Source organism: Dendroctonus ponderosae, unplaced genomic scaffold (assembly GCF_020466585.1).
Source record: "Dendroctonus ponderosae isolate FM_Combo_2020 unplaced genomic scaffold, Dpon_F_20191213v2 Dpon_F_20191213_7, whole genome shotgun sequence".
NCBI lineage: Eukaryota > Metazoa > Arthropoda > Insecta > Coleoptera > Curculionidae > Dendroctonus > Dendroctonus ponderosae.
The window spans coordinates 9,271,525-9,277,387 of NW_026018916.1; positions in this window are offsets into that span (position 1 = coordinate 9,271,525).

The following is a 5,863-nucleotide window of genomic DNA, read 5'->3' on the forward strand; positions in this document are numbered from 1 at the left end:
AAGTAAGTCACAGTTTGACAGATTATTGTTATTATTGACAAGAGCTATCCACCTGTAACTATCTGTTAATGGCAAAAAACATCATTGCCGCTGTGCCTTTTCATAAAAAAATTGTAGAAAAGAACTTTTTCAATATCGAAAATTTTCGTAATTTGAAGCAAAGATCGTAATTTTTCTTTTTGAATGCTTAAGTTTTCCAATATGCTACCAATTAAACATGAAACAATTTCAAAATAATGTTTAATAGCAAAGTTGAAATTCGATCTTCAATTGTTAATACCTTCTAGAAATTTTCGAAAAAAAAATTTGCAATATTTTTTTCGTACTCCCCAAGTGAGCCTCCATCACGCCTTAAAAGGAATGACGCCAATTTTGAATCACCCTGTATGCTCCCCTCAAATACACTTGAATCAACACGAATTCTAACGACGAAATGAAGCTTTGCAGTTTGCTGCTTTGAGTTTACAGTCTCATAAAACCAACACTCTTTCTTTTGCAGTTGATTCACTCCTCAGATTAAACAGATGCATTTGTTCCTATAACACTTTTGCGAAAACTCAATAATAACGCATCTACACGGCGGTAGTTTTTGCACTTTAACACCCCGGAAGATCCGTTATTATTGAGTTTTTGCAAAAGTGTTATAGGAACTTCTCACACTCATTTTTGCTGTAGGGTTGCATCAATAAGTGTTTGTCGCACTTTTAGGACACCCTGAATACGAGCATCATGAACAACAAAATATCGGGAAAAACCACAGTTTTTGAGTGACATAGTGTATGGTGGATGAAGTTGGAAGCAGCTGCAGGAAGAACGAAGATCTTGCTCCGTTTTATTTGCCCAACTAGCACTAGTTGGAAGCGCTTATTAAATAATGACACTGAAGTAGGCCTGAGTAACAAAGTAGATTTTCAGGTGTTCACCCAGCGCGCCACACTTCTTATATGTTGGGAAATAAAAACATGAGACGCTGTGTTTCGTCATGTCTAGTGGTTCATAAGTTCGCTAGCGTTCCTTTTAAGCAGTTCAATGTTTTTTCTTTGATTTACTAAAGAGAGACTATGACAGCCGCCGGTTGCGTTGTTTTAATGAAAGGAATGAATGAAGTGGCAACATGTTTTCTTCTTGTAAAGCCTATTTGCCTCACAAGTATGTGTGATTGGTTTCGAAGTTGCTGGGTCAGCCATAAATTATGACTGAATGACTCTTGTTCCTTTATGTATGCAAGGGTTGACAAAACCATTTAAGTTTCTTTTTTGGATTTCTTCATAGACTTATTTTTAAGGCAATCTAGTAGTAATCAAAAGGCAGGCATTTGCCTTTTTGCTTTGTTGAACAATCGAAATTCCAGATGTTGTACTGGCCGACCAGTACTCTATGCGAGCCATCGAACCGAGATCAATAAAAATTCATCAGTAATCAGTAGACAGGTATTTTGAGCACTTTCGTTCGTGCGGCTTTTTAACGTAAAATATTGCCTGCCGAGAGGGTCAGAAACCAAATAGTAACTGCTCGTGGCCTTTACGAACTGCAATCCGAAGTGTGCCATCTTGAATGAGATTACATGTTAAGTGTTGTTCAAAGTGCCGCGACGTAAGAAGCCAAGTGTCGCGGCACATGAACACACAGAGCGGCATCAACCCACAAGTGTCTTAAAACAGTAAGACAGATAGTGAATTTTAGTAAAGTTAGGGTAAATTGCCCGAGAGAGAACACGTTTATGAACAGAACATCACACACTCATCAATCAAAACTATACGTTTACGTATAGTTTTTATATACGTAGTCTTTTAGAGAATTATACTGGTTTGTCGTAGATTAAACATTGGCAATACGCTCCCTGGCGTCGCGGAGCCTCCCTTTAGTACTACCTGTTCGTCAACCTGAGTGGCAAAGTCGCGGCTTTCTTTGTCCACTCAGTACAAACTAGAGGGCACAAATGAACCAATGAGAGCAGAGAGAATAGGTACTCATTTTCCGATCTAAGGCCTAGAATAAAGGTTGGTAAAAGTTCCTCAAAGATCTTGCCCCGATAAACAGGGCCTCTAATGAGGAGCTGAAATCAGATGTAACCCGGTAACCAGAAATCGAAGACTTAATATAAGAAGAAAAATATTATCCGATAAGATAGGGACACTCCCTTTAAAAACACTTAGTTTAAAACTGTGAGCTTTTTCTTCATTTTACAAAGTATTTTCTAATGAAATATCATACAGTCAAAATTGGCAGTTTTGTAGTAGTTTTAACGCGATATCGGTGCTTAGTTGAAGAGAACGGAAAATATTTTTTTAAGTTGAGCTTATTTTCTCTGGACAGATATTCGTCCATAAATATCGAATTTAAACTTTGCTATTAAGCAATAATTTAAAGTTAAGCAAAGTGTTAGTATAGCGAAACATTACGAATAAAAAACCAATGCAAAACTTGCTTCAACTTACGGACAGTTTGAATTTGGAAAAATTCATTTTTTGCTAGTTTTTCTCTGCATGCAGGCTTAAGAGGGCCTGTGTGCCTTAACACAGTCATGGCAAACAATTGGAAATGTTTCTTCTTGATCTGGAAGTTTTCAAACAACTCCATATCGAGAATAATTGAAAATAGATTATCGTCTTTACCGATCAACTTTGCACATTTTCAACCAAAACATTGAAAATATACGCATGTTCATCAGTAAATTGATCTCGTTTTTTCCTTTTGAGATTTAGCAACAGGTAGTTTCGTAATGTTAATGAGTAAACCGCTATTTGCTAACGCGAATTAAATAAATTGATAAGTTGATAAATTGGTTTTGTACACATTTTGGTAAGTTTTCATTTTTTAGTAGTTTTACCACTTCACCATTTAATTTCATCTGTTAGTGTTCATGATTTACGCATAAAGCAAAATGACTCTTGTTCCTTTATGTATGCAAGGGTTGACAAAACCATTTAAGTTTCTTTTTTGGATTTCTTCATAGACTTATTTTTAAGGCAATCTAGTAGTAATCAAAAGGCTCAAAGTAAGTCACAGTTTGACAGATTATTGTTATTATTGACAAGGGCTATCCACCTGTAACTATCTGTTAATGGCAAAAAACATCATTGCCGCTCTGCCTTTTCATCAAAAAATTGTAGAACAGAACTTTTTCAATATTGAAAATTTTCGTAATTTGAAGCAAAGATCGTAATTTTTCTTTTTGAATGCTTAAGTTTTCCAATATGCTACCAATTAAACATGGAACAATTTCAAAATAATGTTTAATAGCAAAGTTGAAATTCGATCTTCAATTGTTAATATCTTCTAGAAATTTTCGAAGGAAAAATTTGCAATATTTTTTTCGTAATCCCCAAGTGAGCTTCCATCACCCCTTAAAAGAAATGACGCCAATTTTGAATCTCCCTGTTTGCTCCCCTCAAATACACTTGAAGCAACACGAATTCTAACGACGAAATGAAGCTTTGCAGTTTGCTGCTTTGAGTTTACAGTCTCATAAAACCAATACCCTTTCTTTTGCAGTTGATTCACTCCTCAGATCAAACAGATGCATTTGTTCCTATAACACTTTTGCGAAAACTCAATAATAACGCATGTACACGGCGGTAGTTTTTGCACTTTAACACCCTGATCCGTTATTATTGAGTTTTCGCAAAAGTGTTATAGGAACTTCTCACACTCATTTTTGCTGTAGGGTTGCATCAATAAGTGTTTGTCTCACTTTTAGGACACCCTGAATACGAGCATCATGAACAACAAAATATCGGGAAAAACCACAGTTTTTGAGTGACATGGAATTTGGAAGCAGCTGCAGGAAGAACGAAGATCTTGCTACGTTTTATTTGCCCAACGAGCACTAGTTGGAAGCGCTTATTAAATAATGACACTGAAGTAGGCCTGGGTAACACAGTAGATTTTCAGGTGTTCACCCAGCGCGCCACACTTCTTATATGTTGGGAAATAAAAACATGAGACGCTGTGTTTCGTCATGTCTAGTGGTTCATAAGTTCGCTAGCGTTCCTTTTAAGCAGTTCAATGTTTTTTCTTTGATTTACTAAAGAGAGACTATGACAGCCGCCGGTTGCGTTGTTTTAATGAAAGGAATGAATGAAGTGGCAACATGTTTTCTTCTTGTAAAGCCTATTTGCCTCACAAGTATGTGTGATTGGTTTCGAAGTTGCTGGGTCAGCCATAAATTATGACTGAATGACTCTTGTTCCTTTATGTATGCAAGGGTTGACAAAACCATTTAAGTTTCTTTTTTGGATTTCTTCATAGACTTATTTTTAAGGCAATCTAGTAGTAATCAAAAGGCAGGCATTTGCCTTTTTGCTTTGTTGAACAATCGAAATTCCAGATGTTGTACTGGCCGACCAGTACTCTATGCGAGCCATCGAACCGAGATCAATAAAAATTCATCAGTAATCAGTAGACAGGTATTTTGAGCACTTTCGTTCGTGCGGCTTTTTAACGTAAAATATTGCCTGCCGAGAGGGTCAGAAACCAAATAGTAACTGCTCGTGGCCTTTACGAACTGCAATCCGAAGTGTGCCATCTTGAATGAGATTACATGTTAAGTGTTGTTCAAAGTGCCGCGACGTAAGAAGCCAAGTGTCGCGGCACATGAACACACAGAGCGGCATCAACCCACAAGTGTCTTAAAACAGTAAGACAGATAGTGAATTTTAGTAAAGTTAGGGTAAATTGCCCGAGAGAGAACACGTTTATGAACAGAACATCACACACTCATCAATCAAAACTATACGTTTACGTATAGTTTTTATATACGTAGTCTTTTAGAGAATTATACTGGTTTGTCGTAGATTAAACATTGGCAATACGCTCCCTGGCGTCGCGGAGCCTCCCTTTAGTACTACCTGTTCGTCAACCTGAGTGGCAAAGTCGCGGCTTTCTTTGTCCACTCAGTACAAACTAGAGGGCACAAATGAACCAATGAGAGCAGAGAGAATAGGTACTCATTTTCCGATCTAAGGCCTAGAATAAAGGTTGGTAAAAGTTCCTCAAAGATCTTGCCCCGATAAACAGGGCCTCTAATGAGGAGCTGAAATCAGATGTAACCCGGTAACCAGAAATCGAAGACTTAATATAAGAAGAAAAATATTATCCGATAAGATAGGGACACTCCCTTTAAAAACACTTAGTTTAAAACTGTGAGCTTTTTCTTCATTTTACAAAGTATTTTCTAATGAAATATCATACAGTCAAAATTGGCAGTTTTGTAGTAGTTTTAACGCGATATCGGTGCTTAGTTGAAGAGAACGGAAAATATTTTTTTAAGTTGAGCTTATTTTCTCTGGACAGATATTCGTCCATAAATATCGAATTTAAACTTTGCTATTAAGCAATAATTTAAAGTTAAGCAAAGTGTTAGTATAGCGAAACATTACGAATAAAAAACCAATGCAAAACTTGCTTCAACTTACGGACAGTTTGAATTTGGAAAAATTCATTTTTTGCTAGTTTTTCTCTGCATGCAGGCTTAAGAGGGCCTGTGTGCCTTAACACAGTCATGGCAAACAATTGGAAATGTTTCTTCTTGATCTGGAAGTTTTCAAACAACTCCATATCGAGAATAATTGAAAATAGATTATCGTCTTTACCGATCAACTTTGCACATTTTCAACCAAAACATTGAAAATATACGCATGTTCATCAGTAAATTGATCTCGTTTTTTCCTTTTGAGATTTAGCAACAGGTAGTTTCGTAATGTTAATGAGTAAACCGCTATTTGCTAACGCGAATTAAATAAATTGATAAGTTGATAAATTGGTTTTGTACACATTTTGGTAAGTTTTCATTTTTTAGTAGTTTTACCACTTCACCATTTAATTTCATCTGTTAGTGTTCATGATTTACGCATAAAGCAAA